The sequence below is a fragment of the Balaenoptera musculus genome, chromosome 11 (assembly GCF_009873245.2).
Source record: "Balaenoptera musculus isolate JJ_BM4_2016_0621 chromosome 11, mBalMus1.pri.v3, whole genome shotgun sequence".
Classification (NCBI taxonomy): domain Eukaryota; kingdom Metazoa; phylum Chordata; class Mammalia; order Artiodactyla; family Balaenopteridae; genus Balaenoptera; species Balaenoptera musculus.
Genome location: NC_045795.1, coordinates 95150860 through 95171067, shown reverse-complemented (window position 1 = coordinate 95171067; position 20208 = coordinate 95150860).

The following is a 20208-nucleotide window of genomic DNA, read 5'->3' as shown; positions in this document are numbered from 1 at the left end:
ATAGTTCATCCATTTTTAGATGGGGAAGAAGAAACCAGTCAGCAATCAGCATTTTGAAAAGAGGGAAGGAAAAGAGCGATCCCTTTTCAAGAAATTAAGAGAATTCCAGGAAGATGTCCAATATTCTAAATTTCCACACTTGCAGTCTTTCTGTGTTTAGCACCGGCAGCCTGAAAAATGAACCCAAGGCCATTTCAGGACTCCCATCTGAGCAAAAAAGATTAAATCATGCTCAGCACGCTTCACCAAATAAACAGAGTGAGGTGATTTATTTTTGAAAATAAGAATTTCAACGGTAAGGAATGAAACAAAGAGAGTTTATCAGGTAACCCCAAGTCAACCAGGAAATTCAATATGCCTTGAGCACCCGATTTCCCTTGCTCACTACTTAATCAGAGTGTTACTGAATCAGTTTGAATGAACTCACTCACTTTTCAACCGGCTGTTTTGGTGTCCTGTAAATACAGCCCAAATATCAATTTCTGTAACAGAGCCTACCATAAAAATAAAATCATTCAACCCACCGGGATTAGGGTGTCCAAATGAACTATATTATGTATTCAACTTGGACTGGGGCTATTTCATTCCATTTTGGTGTCCTCGGTGGCAGCCTGTGAGGAAACTCAGGCAATCCCAGCTCTGTCCGTGCCCTATATTCCCTTTCACAAAAAACCCTACAGGTGCTTTCTACTTCTTAATATATGCCCCAGGCTTTGAGATGTTGACATGTAAAGTACTAAATATTAGTATTACTTTTGTGGGAAATGGTATTGGATAATGGTCGATTTCCAGACCCTCATTCATATTCTGAAAAGTATTATTTTCTCTGTGGGCAGAAGAAATGGAAATGAGAGCAATCAGTGTATCCCAGACCTTGGGTAGTTATGGAATGAGTGTGGGGAATTGCTGGCCAAAGGAGTAGGTGTTTTAGAACGGACCATAAAAAGGAGACAGCTTGTGTGCTGTTAGCGAGATGCCAGTGGGTGGGGGTACGTCCATCCTGTGTGTCTCTCAATTAGGAAACCATTCCCCTACAGCATGTTGGAAATCTCTCTATTGGCCAAAGGTCCAGACTTTGGGTTTTTTTCCGATACTCTGGCACGCAGGACACAGGATGGATTCCTTGGAAGGGGAGGGTCTGGTGGTACAAAGGAAGGTACTAGTCAGGAATTCAGGGGAGAGGATTAATACTGCAGAGGGGAACCTGGCCTAGGGGAGGGCACTGAGTTCCTGCAGTTTCTTTGTAGGAGGAGGTAGAAATAGCAAAAGGAGGAAAGGACACACGTGCGCGCGCACACACGCAGATAAAATGTAGTGGGAGGTGAAGAAAAATGAAGAAACAAATGATTTAAAAATTAAAAGAGGGCTGAATTTGTAATCTTTGAGTTAGATCTTCTTTCTCTCTGTGTACGCAGCATGTCTATGAGGGATGTGGTAATAAGTGAGACTCTGGAAGCAAGCAGACTGGGAGTCTGAACCCCTGCACTGCCACTTGCTGTGTGACCTCGGGTAGGCTGGTTAACCCCTCTGTGCTTTCGTTTCCTTAACTGTTCTCTATGAATACCAACAGAAGCTATTCATTGAGGGGTTCTGAGGATTCAATAACACTGACACTTAGGGATCATTTAATAAGCATTTGCTCTTATTATTATGTCAGTTCCTGATAAACATTCACGTGGCCTTCTGTCTCCTCGGTTGGTTTTCTTTGTCAGAGACCCAGTTGGAGACAAGGTATAGAAATAAATTGTTTCAATTTTAAGAGAAGTGCTACCCATTTAATAGGAATTGTGTGATGAATTCCTTTGTGAACTCATTTTGGAGCCATAAGGGGTTCCAGAGTTCGGGTTTGCTGACTAAGGGACTGTGTCTTTGGTGCTGGACTGCTCTTTGCTTGTATTCCCAACCTTTGGCATGTGTGGTGTTTGACCTTGCAAGTTAAGCCGCAGTGTGGTGTCGGCTCTTCTGGCTTGGGCAGCTGAGGAGCGTCTCTGGAGTATCCGCCCCCCAGAAGCTCTGAGGGTCATGTGTTACTAGAGCAACTTGAACGTTTATTCAGATTTAACAGGAAACGTTTACGGAGGCCCGAGCTGGTGGGTTTGGCCTCTGTAAGTAGCCCTAGGATCCTCTCCATTCCATCTCAGCGCCACCAACCTCCCAAGGAAGTTTGGTACCATTTCTAGGCCTTGCACAGACCCACAACCCAAGGGGTAGAGCTTCCAGAGGTTATTAGAAAGATCAAGCTCCGAGAGTGTGGCAGTTTTGATTTTCCTCTTCCCACAAGCCCAGAGGTGGGAGCCCAGGGCCATCTTCCTTTCTCCGTGGCTTCTCTTCCTCTTCCTCCACGTGGCCCAGAGAAACCAGACCAGGGGCTGCTGCCGAGGGTGAACAGGGGAGCTAGTTCTTCGAAGAAGCACCTCACTGCCTTGTGCTTTCCTCGCCTTCAGCTTTGACAGAAGGAATTTTCCACGTGCTGTGACCTCAGTTTGAACATAAGGGTTGATGCTACAGACCCAGCTAAGAGTAAGTCATCTGTTGCCCTGCTGTTCTGTCTGGTAAGCTGTACACACAGATTGCCCTTAGGGACCTTGCAGGGAATCCAGGTGATCATCGTGTCGCCTCCATCTTTGTCACTAGCCATCACCCCTTTTTCATTCGAAGATAAAGAAGATATTCTCCCTGCTCTGAAAGATCTTATTGTCTGTCTGTAATCTTTAATCATTCTTATTTAATCACGGTCACCTAAGTCATTTTCCCGGCAGCGAAAATAGTATTTTCTTGTTTCAGTCCCTTAAGTTGAATAGCATGCAGTACCACCTCTGAGTACCCGTAGCACTGACACTGAATGTGTGGTGCGTCCGGCTCTGAGAACATTAAGATGCCCGCTTGGAAATGGGTATTGACCGTATTTAATGTGCTGTAATCACCCAGCGGACATAGCCACTTAACTACTTGAGTAAATTGCATAATGGTTCTCCATAAGACTCTTCCACCTAAGGAAGTATTTACTGCCACACAAAGCAGTTGGGTCACAAGCAACGCTTACAGCTGAAGCAATTTATGTCTATATTCAGAATTGCTTAGACACTTCCCAAAAGGTTTCAAAGGAAGGGTATGCGACATTCTTCTAATTCCTTTAGGTAGAGATTCATCATCTACCTGTCCCCTCCCCCCACTGCCCCTAAACACAGTTTCTTTTAGCTTACGAGGAACCTTTTTTAAAGAAACAGCCTTCTTGTAAACGTCTTTTAAATTTGAAAACATTTTTTCTCAAGAAGATTATATAAATTAGTACGAAAAATACAGAAAGGAAACGGCAGGACTGACCACAAAACAAATGAATAAAAAGCAGAATCAGCGCTTGAAGCCACAGTAATTGATGGATAGTACGAATTCCAGTCAAGTTCTGGTCAGTCCGCTAGCTACTGGGGTTTAAATACTGAATGTACGTGTTCTACTGCTCCAGTCCTTAGGAAATTCAGAATACTACAGTCGGGGAGGGGTTGGTATGTGATATCCATTTACTTAACCGTAAACCAGTTTTGGCTGAAACAAGTTCTGTGCCCAATAAAGTGGAACAAGGAACCAGCATACTGGAAATCATACTGTCTTTAATTTTTAGGTGATCTATGTTTGTTAGGGCCGTTCATGTAAACGTCTACAATTGAGAGTATCAGCTGAATCCATGGAAAAAGTGTCCAGTCTCTACAGATTGGATGTGAAGCACTTTGACCCTTGAATATCCGGATCAAACTTGGCTCAGATATTGGTAGAGAGGGTTGCAAAATTCCCTGTTGGGCCGTTCAGTGACAATCCCTTTAAAACCCACAGAAGCAGAAGGAGAGAGAAAGGGATCATTTCTCTCTGAAATGGAAAGGAATGTTTGTGGTCCTGGGAGAGCCTTGAATGCCCGTGTTTTTGGCAAGGAGAAGCTTGGGTTCAGCCATTGCTTTGGCTGGGAATAGAAGCCACCAGCTGGGGGGCTGTTCATCTGCTATTGGCTTGGAACCAAGATCGATGTAGCATCTTTCCACCTGCAAGTCTTCACTGATGGGAGCAAAGCCATGCGCCAACACCATCACCTCCACTGGGCGATGTTAGCTGTGGCTTGTGATGTGTCTCTTTGGACTTGGGAATAAATGGGCTTAGTTATACCCTTTCAGGATCCAACCAGTTCTTCAGCAGAGGAGTTTCTGCACAGAGGGAATGATGTGTTGGTGACTCTTGGCTGGTGCAACCACACTGCAGAGTAGATACACAAGTCAGCATGAGGCAGATTGGGAGAGCAGACCGGTGCCAAAGTGCCCTTTTCAAACTCTAATGTGCCTATGAATCACCTGGAGATCTTGTTAGACTGTAGATTCTGACCCAGTTAATCTGGGATGGAGCCTAAGCTTCTGCATTTCTAACAAGCCCCAGGCGACGCTGCTGTTGCTGCCCCACTGACCAGACGTTGACTCTAGCAAAGCATCAGAGACATTTCTGGAAATGTACATCCCTGTCAAGTCTGTTTATCACACCTGACCTTGATGGCACACACAATCAGAAGGAGAACTGGCACTTCACACAAGACTATGCAAATCATAAAAGTTGGTAGAACAGAAACGGACCCAGGTTGGATTTCGATCTTCCGTTTGAGATACCCAAATGGTTGCCGCAGTTCTCTATTCTTTGCTACAGAGGTTTAAAGAGAATCTGTGCAAACATCCTGTCCCCAAGTCTCCTCTGTATCATAAAGTATTCAGAATAAGTCCAGGCTTTCTGGATGGCACGGATTGGTGGAGGGTTTTGTTTTGCATCCCGGCTTCATTGACTAGATAACCTTGGCAATACACGCTCATTAAAATGAGACTCAGAAACACAGAAATGCGTGCTTAGATGAGATTGGTTTCACCTGCCTTCCAATTCTGCATCACAAGACTGACAACAGAGGCTCCCTCTGCTTAGTTCCAGGGGGAAAAAAAGGAAATATTGGGCATGGTTTTCAGAAATGCCCTTCTTTGTGTCCAGATCAGCTTCTTGACCAAGTTCACTTCCCAGGACCTAGGCAGTGGAGGGGATGGCTCAAGAAATCCCACGCCACGACCAAGGAAGCAGCGCCCATGGCCCGTGCTACCCACACTGCCCGGGAACAAACTCCATTCTGATCGTTTTCTTTCTTTAACAGTTTGAATAATCATGATGCCCTTGTCAGGCATTATTCTAGGAACTTTATTTGTCTCCAGTCCTGAAACTATTCTATTCTCTGCACCAGCTGTTGTTTTTGCTATTTTACATGTGAGAAAACAGCAGTTCAGATCAGGTAACTCTTTCAAGGCCACAGAGGAAATGAGAAGTCGAGATGGAATTCACATTTGTAAGTGCTCCAGAGTGCTTACTAAACTCTTCATGGCCACTTGGGCTCTAAAGGGGGACATGTTAATGGGTGGAATCGTGTCCTCACAAAAAGATACATTAAGTCCTAACTCCCAGTACCTGTGAACGTGACCTCACTGGAAATAGGGTCTTTGTGAGGGAGGATGGAAGAGAGAGAATGGGTGAGAGAGGGAGGGAGAGGTAGAAAAAAGATGGGGGGACAAGGAGGTGGTGCTGTCCTAACAGTAGACCCTCATGCTGAGTTCAGCCCAGGGGGTCACCGATGTGGGGCTTCAGCACAATGTTTCTGATAAATGGTATCAAGTCTAAACATTCCATAAGTACTATTTCATGTAATACACACACACACACACACACACACACACACACACACACACACACACACACACACACACACACACACACACACACACACACACACACACACACACAGTGAGAACGATGTCTTCCATTGTTTTCATTATATAAATGTGAAAATCAAGGCCTAGAGAGGGTAACTTGCCCCAAGCCACCAGGTGGTAGAAGACGGAGCCCGGAGTCCCATCTGTCTGACGCCCCCGTCCCCTGTCCCCGCGTGGGGGGCAGGAAGGCTTGTCCACCTGGGGAGACTGAGGCTCTCCTGGAGAGCCCATTAAGTCAGAGACAGGAGCTCTGGGTACTGTGTGGTCTCCTGGGACTTGATCATATGTCAGCAGGATAGAAATGCTCATTTTAAGAAAGTCACTAACTGCCAGAGGCTTGAAATCTTCCCATGCACCTGTTCCGTTATTTAGTTGTCATGTAACTCATGTAGTTGCAGAAAGAGCAGGAAGTAGATGGAATGTTTCTGTTCTCGCTGTTTTAATAACATATTAAAAAATCTTAGAATGACTTTCCAGGTTATGCTTTGGTCTTAGTTGCGGCACGTGGGATCTTTCATTGTGGTGCACGGGCTTCTCTCTAGCTGTGTCCTGTGGGTTTTCTCTTCTCTAGTGTGGCGTGCGGGCTCCAGAGCACGTGGTCTCCCTAGTTGAGGCGCGCGAGCTCGGTAGCTGTGGCGCATGGGCTTAGTTACTCCCCGGCATGTGGGATCTTAGTTCCCTGGCTAGGGATGGAACCCGCGTCCCCTGCATTGGAAGGCGTATTCTTTACCACCCGACCACCAGGGAAGTCCCCATACCACACTCTTGACGGCACCCTTAGAATAGACGACTGTTACAAGTTCTGCTTCTACCTAAAACTCTGCCCTCATTCCCTTCCACGCTCCTGCTCCCTCATTACAGTAGCCTTCTTGCCATTCTGGGGCCTGCCAAACTTGTACCTTCTGCAGGGCCTTTGCACTTGCTATATGCTCACTGTACACTTGCTGCCTTGAATGTCTTCCCAGAGATCTTTGCATGGCTGGTACCTTCTCATCATTCAGCCTCATCTCCAGTGTCACTTCCTCAGGGACATCTTAACTAAAATAGCAGGACTTCCCTGGTGGCACAGTGGTTAAGAATCCACTTGCCAATGCAGGGGACACGGGTTCGAGCCCTGGTCTGGGAAGATCCCACATGCCACGGAGCAACGAAGCTCGTGCGCCACAACTACCGAGCCTGCACTCTAGAGCCCGTGAGCCACAACTGCTGAGCCCACGTGCCACAACTACTGAAGCCTGCACGCCTAGAGCCCATGCTCTGCAGCAAGAGAAGCCACCGCAATGAGAAGCCCACGGACCACAATGAAGAGTAGCCCCTGCTCGCTGCAACTAGACAAAGTCCGCGTGCAGCAACGAAGACCCAACGCAGCCAAAAATAGAAATATAAATAAATAAATTTATAACTAAAATAGCAACCCCTACCCACACTATCTCCATATGCTGCCCTAATGATTTTCTGCCAACATATCCTTTATTTGCCTCTCATTTCCACTTCCACTAAAACAGAAGCCCCACATGGGTAAGGATTTTTCATAGATGCCGTTGTGCCTGAAACTTAGGAAACACTCACCAAAGATGTCTTGTGTGAGTAAATGAAATTGGGCAACCGCAACAATAACAACAAAAAAAATGTGAGAAAGACAGGTACAGGGCAATGGGGATGAATAGGAAGGACATTCCAGTCTTAGATCAGATAAATGCTTGGAAAAGATGACAATAGGGAGAGCACTGAAGCCATGATAAGGCTGAGGTTGAAACAAGGGAAGAAGGAGGGCTCTTGGCAGAGAGAGTAGTGCATTTGAGGGACTAAATATTGTTCAGCATGAACGGGGGTAGATGATGATGTTGGGAGTTGGGAGAGATGAGGGTGAGATCTTTTAAGGGTTTTGCCCACCAAGCTGATGAGGCTGAACAAACATATATCCTACACAGTGGAACAGAAGCGTGAGCCAAGGGAAGGAAAGAGCCCAGGATCTTCTGATAAGTGTTGCTTATCTAGCAGGACCAACACCCCAGCTGCCGTCCACCCTGTCATTTAGATGCTGTCTGGTCTGGAATATTCAGTTGTGCTCAGGTTTATCCCTTGGGTCTGGGGCTCTGGTTGGCATCCTGAATTACTCCTTGTGGCACCATCTGGCAAGGACCCAGGAACGTGAGTGACAAGGCAAAACAAGGCACCCTGAAATTACCTGTAATGAAAATGACTGGTAATCTCCAGCGATTACTGACAGGGCTGCACTTTGTGCAAAACCTTCTGCTGCAGCAAAATGGGTCCTGGGAGGTTTTCAAGTTTGAGAGTCTTTTTTTTTTAACGAAAATAGCTTCAGATCTTTGGCATCCTGCATTCTTTTGCCCAGATAATGAGGGTGATTATGGTTATTTAAATGTACTTTATAAGGAGATACACTGAACCTCTTTTAAAAATGTACACCCAAGTTAGAATGAATGCAGTAGTATGATTCTTATACTACAGCGCAGTGGGTCAGCATTTAGAATCCAGAGGTCCCTTCCCAGGGTCTGTCTGGATTCTTAGAACACACACAGGTCACAGAGAAAAAGGGAGCTTGGGTCAGGCAGAAGGGAGCAGCTAATGTGCATCCAAAGGCTGGAATATGGGGAGTGAAAGTAGGACCCAGGATAGTCCGCTGGCCCATCTGCATTGACCCATGTACTGCCCTCTATGGATGCCAGCTCCCTGTTGTGAAGAAAAGGGGTTCAGAAATCAAAGGGAGAACCCCACAAACTAAGTTTCTCCAAACCAATGCAGGGAGTTTGAGAAGCACTGAGCTGCTTACTGAAAGCAGAAGTTTTCAAACTTGTTTCGATCCCGACTTGAATGAATCCTACTTGGGAAGCTAAAATATATACCAGAGGGTGGAGAAGTTACTCTGGTTGATACAGACGGGAGGGGCCCACACAGCCGCCTCCACCCCCTTAGTCGCTGGGCTACTTCCTGATGGCTCTGTGCCATTTTGAGAATATGTTTTGCAGTGTTAAAACTAGATGCAGTTTTTAATTATATATTACATATAATGTAATTTATAATATATCATTAAATATATGAATATATAATACATAATATTTATATTTTTATATTGATATATAAATTAGGTGTAATTTTTTTTTCCTGAGAAAGAAAGCTTAACCTAATGCACTTCTACTAAGGCACACCTTGCCCCGGGTACCTTCTTGGGTCCATCGCAGGTTGCTCAATGAGCTGGGGGATATTGTCCAACCCTAGGACGTCAGGTGTCATGCAAATGAATGTTTTCCAACCTCCATTACTGACCTCAGACTCTCCATCCCAACTATGCCTGTGCCTCTCCCAGGCAAATTCCTTTGCTCCTGTGAATGAGAGTTTTGGACTAGCCCTCCATACTCTCTCAACTTCCCATTCCTATATCTATCAACATAAATGGACCATGCTATTTCCTTTCCCTCTGTCTTACCCTACAGACCATACCCTTCCACCCTGTCAACTCCTGGTCAGTCTTTGAGACTCAAATCCAGTGTCACCTCTTCCTGGAAGCCCTCTCTTGTTTCCCTGGGCAACATTAGGTCTCTTCTCTGCTCTGCCCCTGTAGCACTTTGTGCTTTCCATACAATCAGACATTCTACTGCCTTGTTGATTTGTAGCCATATTTGCTTACTATCTGTACGATTACTTGTTCACTGCTTTCCACATATCAAGCTTAAATAATTCACTTAAAAAAAAAAAACTAGATAATAATATACATAAAAGCGTGTTCTTAACATTAAAAAACAAACAAACAAAAAGCTCTGAAACCAGAACTAGATATGTGTTGGGATTGAAGGTAAAAAAAAAAAAAAATCAATCATTAATCAATCAATCAGAGATTTGGTGAGGCAAGTATAATGACAGAAGAAACTGTAAAATCCTATAATTCTGTGAAATTAACCAAGATAAATGCTCCCTGAGATTCCCAATTTTATAAACACCCCGAACTTCCCTTTTCTGAGTTGGGAATTCATTAACAAGCTTGCTTTACAGAGCGTGGAAAATAAGGCAGATTGAAACCTTTACAGTGATATGTTCTATCGTGGTGCTAACCAGGACTGAACCCTGCAAAGAACAAAGTTGAGTGGCAAGAGGGTCAAACCAGGTGCATACAGCACAAGAGCCCCAGTCAGAGGCCACTTATAATGGTTCTATCTTAGAGAGCCTATAAGGAATGGAAAAGATAAAGGGAACTCAGAATTTCTGGGGCAGAGATAGCAAGAGTCAAACTAGTTCCTGGGAATGCTTGGGAGGAATCTGGCCTAAATTTTTGGAAATTTCTGGTGACCATAATGGTTCCACCATCTGCTGCTATCTTTTAAGTAATATTTTCATCCTTCTTCAAAACTGATGGCTTCAATTAAAAAAAAAAAAAAAAGGTGGAGTATCAGTGACTATGCCAACTTACCATGGTGTTTGTGATTTTTGCACCGTCATTTACACATTACGTTATGTCAGTCTCCATGGAAACTGCTAGAGTTTATTGAGCGGCAGAGTGTCTGCAGTAATGGTGCTAAACAAGAAACCATCCTGTCTCTCTGTTTCCTTGTGGTTTTTCCTCAGCTATATGAAGGGAAGATCTTAGAATCTGGCCCATTAACTGTAAGAAATGACTAAACCAAGAAACTCAGAATTGGAGAAAGATGAAAATGCTGAAATGGAGACTAACTTCCCTTTTGGGCAATTTCAAAATATGTACTTTTCCCTCGTTGACCACAGGAAGTAGGATTTTGAGGCCAGTAAGAGAAAACAGAGAAATTCTTAGAGGAAGCTTTCTATCTTTAATGATAACAAAACTAGTTCTGGGTGAGGTAGGATCTAACCCTGGTTCATATAATCTACTTTTTATAAGAAAAAGAGCATATTTCTACAAGCCTAACCTCCCATTTCAATGCAGTATTAACTTGAACTCCATTTCTACTGCTAGTGGCATTAATCATCAGTTTTTGATGTTATTGACATATTATATAGTAAAGAATTTAACCTTTCCCAGAAAAGAGGTCTGACCTTTTGTTCTTGGCTCCTGGGATGTAATCTTTGTTTGCCTGGATGCCTCAGGTGAGCCAGATAGTAACAATGTGATGTGATTTAGGGTTGGGGCTTTGGGTCATGTGGTATCAGTTGACCTGGAGACTGAGTTCACCCCTATGGGCAGTCAGTCAGTCATCAGTCATGAAGATAAAATGGAGCCCTGATTAAAACTCTGAACAGTGAGGCTGGAGTGAGCTTCCTTGGTTGGCAGTACTCTGTGTGTATTGTGGTACACCATGCATCTCGACTCCATCAGGGAGAGAACAGTGAAAGCTCCATGTTTGGCACTTTTCCTGGACTCTGTCCTGTGTGCTTCTTCCCTTACCTGATTTTAATCTGTATCCTTTTCCCGTAATAAGCCATAACTTTGAGCATAACAGCTTTCACTAAGTCTTTCTAGCAAATTATCAATCTGAGGGTGGTTTGGGGACTCCCCAAGCTTGCATTTGGTGTCAGAACTGGGGCAGTTTTGAGGACTGCTCCCTCTAAACATTGTAGCTGACCTAATCTCTTCACACACATATAAAGTATTACATAGAGTCACGCATAAAATATATAGAGGGAGACGTAAAGATATCTTCATAAAGCTCTCGGAACAATGGGCCTTGTTGTTGGAGAAATTGCCCTCCACTTCAGAGCACAGATAAGTAATCACAAGTGTAATCAACCGAATTCGGGTCCTACAGCTCTGTAAACATGACACCAACCCACTTTGTTTTTCCATAAACGGGGCCAAAGAAGTCAATGAGTGTTTAGGTAAGCACTTCAGTCCAAGTCAGTGGGATGTCTTACGGGTGGAGAAGCAGAGTTGAAGGCCAGTTCATCATCAAATCTTGTTGCTTTTACCTCTGAAATATTATCTCCTTTTACTTCTCTCCATCTTCATCACCACCTCTATAGTCAAAGCTAACATCATCACCTCAACCAATGGAATATCTCCAAACTGAATTATAGATGTTTACATATAGCTATTGCTCCACACACTGCTGGAGTGATTTATTTTAAAAATATAAATTACATCGTTTGTTCTTTATATTCTCACCTCGTTTGCTTAAAACTCTTCAATGACTCCCCATTGCTTTTAGAACAAAGATAATTGTTTCTAATTTGTTCTATAAATTTCTGTGTGACTTGACACTTAATTATTTCCTGGGCTTTATCTGGAAGTACACTTGCCCTTGCTCTCTTCCCTCTCGTCACACTGACCTTTGTTCAGTCTTTTGTATTTGCCATGCTTCTACCACAGGGCCTTTGCACATGTTCTTCTCTTTGCCTAGAGGGCTTTCCCACCACTTTGTGTTACTGATGGCTACACATCCCTCAAGCAAGTCTTAAAAAAAGATACTGTTGATCTGTGTAGCTAGTACTACTTGATCTTCCTAGTTCCCTATATTTCTTGTTCACAGAGGGTTCTCACAGTTGCAGTTTCATGTTTATTAGCTATAATTGGATCACCTGTGTCCCCAGCTAGACTGGGTTATTTGAATTTGGGCGTATTTATGGTTCTGCACTTTTAACAAGTGCTCTAGGTCACTCTGGGGCAGGTGGGCTTCAGACTGAACTTTATTCAGATAATGATTGTGAGGCAGGATGCTTGCAGCTATCCTTCTGGGATTGAATATTAGTTGGAAAGAGTGATTATAGAATAAGCATAGCCCTTTGACATCATGGTTTGCACCTAGGAGGTACTTTCAGATATTTTTCCCCTAGTGGATTTGTCCTGAGTCACTCCTTTCAGAAAAATGCCCTTGATTTCGAAGGATGGCATGGGTAGGACAGCTGGCCAAGGTGTTGCCATCTTGGGCTCTAGAAATGCAGAGTGTTGTGACATCATAATCCCTTTTGCTCCAGCTAGTTGAGGCCTGGGATAAGCAGCAAAGCGTATCAAGCCAAGGACAAGGAACCTTTCCGGAAGTATGGGGTTCCCTTGAAGTCTTCCTGAACAGAGAAGGAAATGGTGACTTGTCTCAGGTTCCTATAGGTGAAGGGCACAGTGAATGAGAACCAGTTCTTCCCATTCTCCCAGAAGGCTTGGCCAATGGGTGCTCTCCCACCTGGGTATGAGGTTTATTGTAGCAGGTACCACTGCCCAAGGTGGCTAAGAGCCCCATGGAGCTCCGAGAGGAGTTCACTGATGACGTGTCCAGAGAGCCACGCAGTTGCAGGTGGCGGAACAAGATGGCTGGGTGGGCCTCCCCGCAGGTCCACATCCAGCTGGTGACCCCATATATTTGCATTCGCACATATATTCTTACTTCTGTCCATTTGTGACTGGTGCACCCTTCTGCAGGCATCCTAGCATGGTAACTGGTCTAAAAGTACGAGTGCATCAACAAATTAATACATCATCATTATTTAAAACACTTGAGAGGGAAAACAGCTTGAACTGAATTCAAGATCAGTTCATGTTATCACAAGACATTTTAATATTACTTTTTTTAAATAAAGGAGAAGCTATTGGATTCTTTTAATATAAATTTGACTCATACAATTCTGAATTACTGTAAAAAAATGCTTTTAAACTTTTTATCATCTACTCATACAAAGATTTCATTTATGTTCTCTATTAAGAATTTGAAGAGCTCATCATCAAAAAGTCTTGACTGGAAATTGTTCATAGTCATTTCATGTATTTCAGTTGATAGGAACTATCTTTTCATGGAAGCAAGCTCAAGTTTTCATTTAAAAAAATGAAATTTTAGGTTTTGCAGTTTGATGCAAATTCAATATTTAATCTCTTCTTTAAAACTTTTGATTATTTGGTAATATAAATAACATGAATTTTTTTCCAGCAAGCTTTACATAGATTCCCCCAAATCCTCTCCAGTGTACTGAATATGCCTTACCAATATTACCATTTTTTACATGCGGCAAGACATGGAAAAGCATTGTTCTAATGGATAGGTGGGATGCATGAACAATCTATTAATAGTCTTGCTATTTTCTTGTGCTGATCAGTTGGACCCAGCAGGGATGATGGGCTTAGATATTGGCTGTGAGGAACAAGGGATATTTATTTTGGCGACAAGAGGATATAAAGCGTCAGTTTGGTTTCCTTAACAACAGCTTTCAAGCTACCAGTGCTGCAAATGAGTTTTCTGTGTATCCTCAAGACAAGGAGCTTTTTGTAAATCTTGTAAGAAACCACATGACCTTGGCAAATCTCAAAACCTCCCTCAGACTTATTTTGCGCAGGGGTCAAATGCGGATTACACCCTCCATCTCGGGGGCCATGGTCAAGCGTAAATGAGTCACCTTTGTAAATACTTAGCATAGCGTCTGTACCTAGTAAGCATCTGAAGATGGATAGGATTAGGCCAGATGATGGTAAGTTTCCTATCCTAGAAGTATTCAAGCATACTATGCATGATCGTATTTTGGGGGTAACATAATGACCTTTAAATGAGTGACCTGAAGTTTCCTTCCATTGCTGAGACTCCCAGACTGGAGGTACTAGAGCCCTCTCTGGAATTCACACCGGAGCCCAGGTTGTAGGCCGTCCAGCAGGAAAGTCTCAGTGTGAGGTCTTCCAGCGGCCCCCATAAGAATGTCTGGGTAAGAAGCGCAAGGGCCCTCCAACTTCTCAGGGAAGAATTTCCAGTAGCATCCATCACACTCCCCTTGAGGGCTTGCTAAAGTACAGATGGATGGGCCCCAACCCCAGAATTTCTGGTTTAGCAGGTCTAGGGTGAAGGCCAAGAATTTCTGCTTTTACTAAGTTCCCTGGTGAGGCTGATGTCGCTGGCTGTGGGACCAGAGTAGAGAAGCGCTACGTCAGAGCAAGGGTTCTCTGCCCTGCTGGCATTAGATTCACCTGGGGAGATATTTAAACTAGAGCTGCCTGCACCCCATCCTAATGCAACTACCTAGAATCCGGGGTGGTGGGGTCCAGGCATGAATGTAGGTGAAAAGGTCTCCAGGTGGTTCCGATGGGCAGTCAGTGCTGAGAACCAAAGAGTCAGAACATCTGTGTTTCAGCCTGTGATCATCTGGGCCCCGTTTCCTAGACTTCAGTATTGGACTAATATTTGCGTTCATTTTGTTATTACTATCGTTCTCTTCTGAATTTCTTTTTTTTTTGAAATGTCATAGTGACATTTGAAACACAAAAGTGTTTTTGTACTCTGTTCCAACGATGATAAGTCTACCTCCTGATTTTTCAAGAGCTGACTTACCATTAGCAATTAGATGAAAATCTGCAGGCTGTAATAATTAAGATCAGTATATCTGACAGCGCAAATGGGTCTTGAATATGTTATTATTTATCTTTTTATTATTTTAGGTGCTTTAAACCATTGTACTTGCAAGAATAACCTAAACACCTCGTAAGTGAAGTTACAACTTGCCATATTTTTATGTTTTCCGCTGAGAGAGACAGAAATACCTTCAGATAACAATAGGTAGTTGAATTACACCAAGGTTTCACATTCACTATTTAATTTAATTATAGGATGACTCTGTGAGCTTAGAGTAAAATTCTGGTGTGTAGTGGGCTCACATCTTTCATAGGAGTTAGGTTTTACAGTCAGCGTGTTCTGGGAAGATTTGGGCATGGTCAGAATTTTCCTTCACGATACCTTCAGTCCACGTAATCTGAAATAAGGTCCAAAGACCAACACCATGGGCATCGCACAGGAGCTTGTTAGATACATGCAGAGTTGAAGCATCTCTAGCTGCAGCTTAACAAGATCCTTGGGTGATGGCATGGACATTAAAATTTGAGAAGCTCTTCAATTATTCATTAACCTCTAAGACCTGGGAGTGCAGAAGCAGCAGAGTCCAGAGTGACTTACTTGGATTCTCTTTGCATTTTTGCTGAGGCTTCACTTTCCCCTTGGAGTGGAGGCCTGGCTCTAGGCTGAACAGGAAAAGCAAGAAGAACAATTTTTCCTTCCTTCTCTTCTTCCTCTCCTCTCACCCTTTTTTTCTATAGAATCCATGGCGGTTGAATTAATGTTAGTTGAAAATACATGCATCACAACTCCTGTGGTATTTTATACATTAGATCTAAAAGTGGATTGTCTAACTACCATGTGTTAGGTGGTGAAGGTGCAGTGGCAAAGAGGAAAAATACAGCTCTTGTCACCATAAAGCTTAGCCTCTGAAACTGTCTAATTGGAGATGATAATTGGCAGACCTGACTTACATGAACAGTACTGTGTTCTGTTCAACTTAGGGTTTGATTTCCAGATAATTCTAGTGCAGAACATCTTGTGTTAGGCATTCCTGTTCACTGACCATCCACTCTTTAGACTAAGAGGGCATTTTCTGAGTGCAGCTCCTACCACTGGTTCAATTACACTGCTCCTCCAACTTTCGTTGAGGCCAGAAGGGATGGCACGAAACAGACACAACTACGTGTGTCTTCTGCATGAGCGCCTAGACTGAGGCCTCCAATGGCCAAGGAGAAGCAACGGCGTTGAGAAGGAAAAGGATCTCTGGGGCGAGGCTGGGCAGCATGCCGGCAAAGGTCCCCTCTGTTGCTCTGCCCAAGCCCCGGAGAATTGCACAGTCCCAAGCACATCTCGGGCCGCTGCTGGTGCCCACTCCACGCCTGAGAGCAAAGTGCCCAGATAATCTAAACAATTTCATGCTCCTGTTGCCTGGAGGAAAGGCGGGGGTTGGAGGGGATGCTTCATTTTCACTGCCCTCTTGGGATTTTATCAATTGCACTTTCTGGTTGCTTGATTTCTGTTCTGTTAACATCTGTCTTGGAGAAGAAGAAAGTGTTTTCACTTTTGAAGGGAAGGAAGAAGTCAGCTATGAAATGAGGACTGATCCCCTAATCCTATGATCTGAATTTCCTCCTGACATCTTAAAACTACTTACATTGACGCCAGCTGTCTGCTGTCTTTAAAATGTCACAAGACATTGCTCAGTGTCTTTTCCCAACAATGCTTGGCAGATGTTTGGGTTTCGATGTCTTTACGTGCCTTTCATCAGTACAGAAACTGAAGTTCTTGGTAGCTGGTCTTCCCTTACAGCGGCTGCTGTGTGATAATTTACACCGTTTAATCAGAAATTGCAACTTGCCTCTGAATGAAAGGAACAAAGCACATATTACAGGATATTTATGACTAAATCTATTTACCATTTATGAAGAATCAAAAAATTAGGATTCTTCATCAAAGACAAACTGGAAAGCTTGAAAAAGCTCCAGCTGTTTAAAATTTCAAATCGTTAGTCCAATGCCTGAGCTAGACGTCACCATTCTATTTGAGAATCTTTTTTTAAACAAAGTTGTTGAAGAGACAATGTTCTCTAATACATATTTTTCCCAGTACAATGCAAGCCGAGGGTCTGAGGTTATTCTCAGGAGAACTGAGATCGAGAGGCTTGGATCCTACAATTCCAGCCTGTCGTCGAGACCGAAGTGAGATGGATTGTGGGGGGCAGGTTTCTGCCTTGAGTTGTGAGAGGTTCACAAAGTGACTGAGATGTGCTCTCATAGGAGGCAGATCATTCCTTATCTGAACACAAGAAGCATCTCCAAGAGATTGCAAGGCTGGTTTGATCTCTCACAGTCCTGAATGATTCCCTGATATGCTGGCTCAGAAGGGATACCTATTACTGAATGTCAGCCATGCATCTGACCACATCCTGGGGACCTTAGCTTGGGCCACCTCACGCAATCTTGAAAGAACCTGGTCAATGAAGTTATTCAAATCCCCGTGCTGTCAGATGAGGCAGCTGGGATGGGAAGCTGTTTGTCTCAAACTTACGCCCTGTCTGATTCCAAAGCCCTTGGCTCTGACCCTAGGCTGGCTTTCTGTCAGAGATGCGTTGTTGGCTTTCTCTGAGATCGGATACTTTTTCTTAGGCAATCAAGTTATTCTTCCCGAAAGAATTCCATCTTTGAAACTATGAAGTTCGTTAGAAGCTTGCAGCTGCAATAGGTTCAAAATGGTCACGGCAGCCTTGTAAAGAGTGCTAAGAAAATGTCTTTCTAATCCTTCCCAGTGACACAAAAAAGAACTCACTAGAAGCCAAAACAGGTAACAGAAAAGAAGAGTGCTTGAGGAATGGATGGAATTATATAATTAGGTGGATGTTTATTTACCACCTGAAGCAGAGTTCTGAATTAGATCATTTTAAAACCATCTTTTGTTTTACAAAAGTAATATGTTTATTGTAGAATATTTAGAAGATGCATAGGTCTGTTTGCTGCTCTGAACACATACCCCCCTTGGCTTGAAATTGTGTCCATATAGAGACCTGGGGAGAGAATATTTCCATTTTTTCCCATGGTGGCCAAGTATCCAGTAAATAATTCTGCAGAAATGTCCTATCTGAAGTTGATAGAACCATTACTGTGTTCACACTTACACAGTGACATGGGATCTGACACTGGAGCTTCTTAAGAAAATTGGGTAGTTAGTTTTTTTCCCATATCCAGAAGCTCTCTCACCTAAAATGAAACTTTGAGTTCTGAGCTTTCAGGTCAGAGATTGGGTGCATTCCAGGGACCAGTGGGTGAAATGGCTGCCTGAACTTTTCCTCTGTTCTTGTAGATTATCCTTTGCTATCTTTAGCTTTAGGATTTTTGAACATATATTTTATAAAGCCTGCGAACACATCCTGTTCCTGAGCTGAGAACTCAGAAGTCTGTGTCGTCTCTCACAGGACCTCCTGCCCTGCTGCTTCTGCAAGTTATCTCTTCCGCTGCTCGTCAGTTATTAAACCCCAGGTGGCACCTTTCTTTCTGTAGGATGCATTCTCACAGCTTTCAGGATAGAACGGGGGAATATTCACAGTTGAGCTCCAATATATTTTTCTGCCTCTCTCCAGCCTCACACATTATGTGCTTGTCCACTGATTCTTACCTGGGGCAGCTGTACCCCCACAGAACATCTGGCAATGTGAAGAGATGGCTTTGATGTGCACACAACTGCAGGATGGAGATGCCACAGGCATCTAGTGGGCAGAGGCCGGGGACGCTGCTAAACCTTCCGCATACAATGCCCCGGACAGCCCCCTGCCACAGAGAACTGTCCAGCTCCCAACTGTCACCAGTGCCATGGTGGGGAAGCCCTGTAGTCTAGCTAAACTGGAAAAGGGACCTTCCTTAAACACACCACGTACCTATCACTGGAAAGCACTGAATTGGTCAGAAGCATGGCCTCCGGGCCCCGAAGGCTGAGCTTCTATCCAGAGTTCTCTGCTTACTAGCTGTGTGACTTTGGAGAAGTTACTTAAAATCTCTGTGCCTTACTTCCTTTATCTGTACAATGGACCTAATGATGCATATCTGATGAGGTTAATACGGTTAAATGAGCTAATCTACACGTTAAGTATTTGGCATAGTGGTGGGTGCACGGAAAATACTCAAGATCTGCTACCCGGCACTGCTCATGATGTTGCCACCATTTCACGCGCTTTGTCATTTTTCCTTTCCCATCCCTTTGTCTGCAGCCCCCTCTCCCATGTTGCCTCATTCTTTAAGCCAGAGTGAGAATGTCCACTTGTCACCCAATGAGAGCAAAGGGCTACTTTGGGCCCTCTTCACATACTTCTATTACGCATCCGTGTATCACGTCTCGTAAGGTTAGTTATTCTCCCTTGTCCTGTGGATGACATAAACTCCTGGAGGAGCGGCAGCTTGCTCTATCTCAGCTTTATACGCCCAGACCCTGACAGCGGTAAGCACTCCATAAATCACGTGGGGTGGTTCCAACCAGGCTGCATTAGGAACAAGACTAGTCGATGAAAAAAGAGTAAACTTCTCCCTTTCTTTTCAGACTTGATTTAATCTCTTTAATCAGCTTCACAAGGTTGTTTGATTAAAAATAAGATGCCTGGATTTAAACTGGACTTATGCAGTGTCTTTACAACCCATGCGGTAACCGTGTCGGAAGGCACGAGCTAAAAACGTGTAAGGCAGAATCCTGTCCCATCACACGCAGTGCACGCATCTCCCGCGGCGCCAGCCTCCTGGCCTTGGGGAGATAAACAGCGTAAGTTGTTATCTGGTATTAATAATTCACTCCTTCTTCTACAGCCATCCATCTTTATTCTCCATTCTGGTTGAGCTGTTTACCTTTCCGTAGATAAGGTGACCCAGTGGCTATTCATTGCTGGTGATTATCTATAGGAAACAAAAACAATTTTTTTTCCAGATTGCACTATAATCTGAATCTTCTATAATGAGGGAGTTTTTTTTCTCTCTCTCCTTGGCTTAAAGATGAACTTGTCAGTCCTAAGATATTGCATCTCTTTAATGAAGGGATGCTGGGGTATAATGGGGTCAAAATGACTTCTAAAGCTATTTCCATCACTAACACCTTGGCCGATTTTCGTCATCCCCTGAGCCGTGGTTTGTCCGTCTGTAGATGAGGATGATGCCACATGCCTCATCGTGATGCCCTGAAGACGAAATGAGACGCTC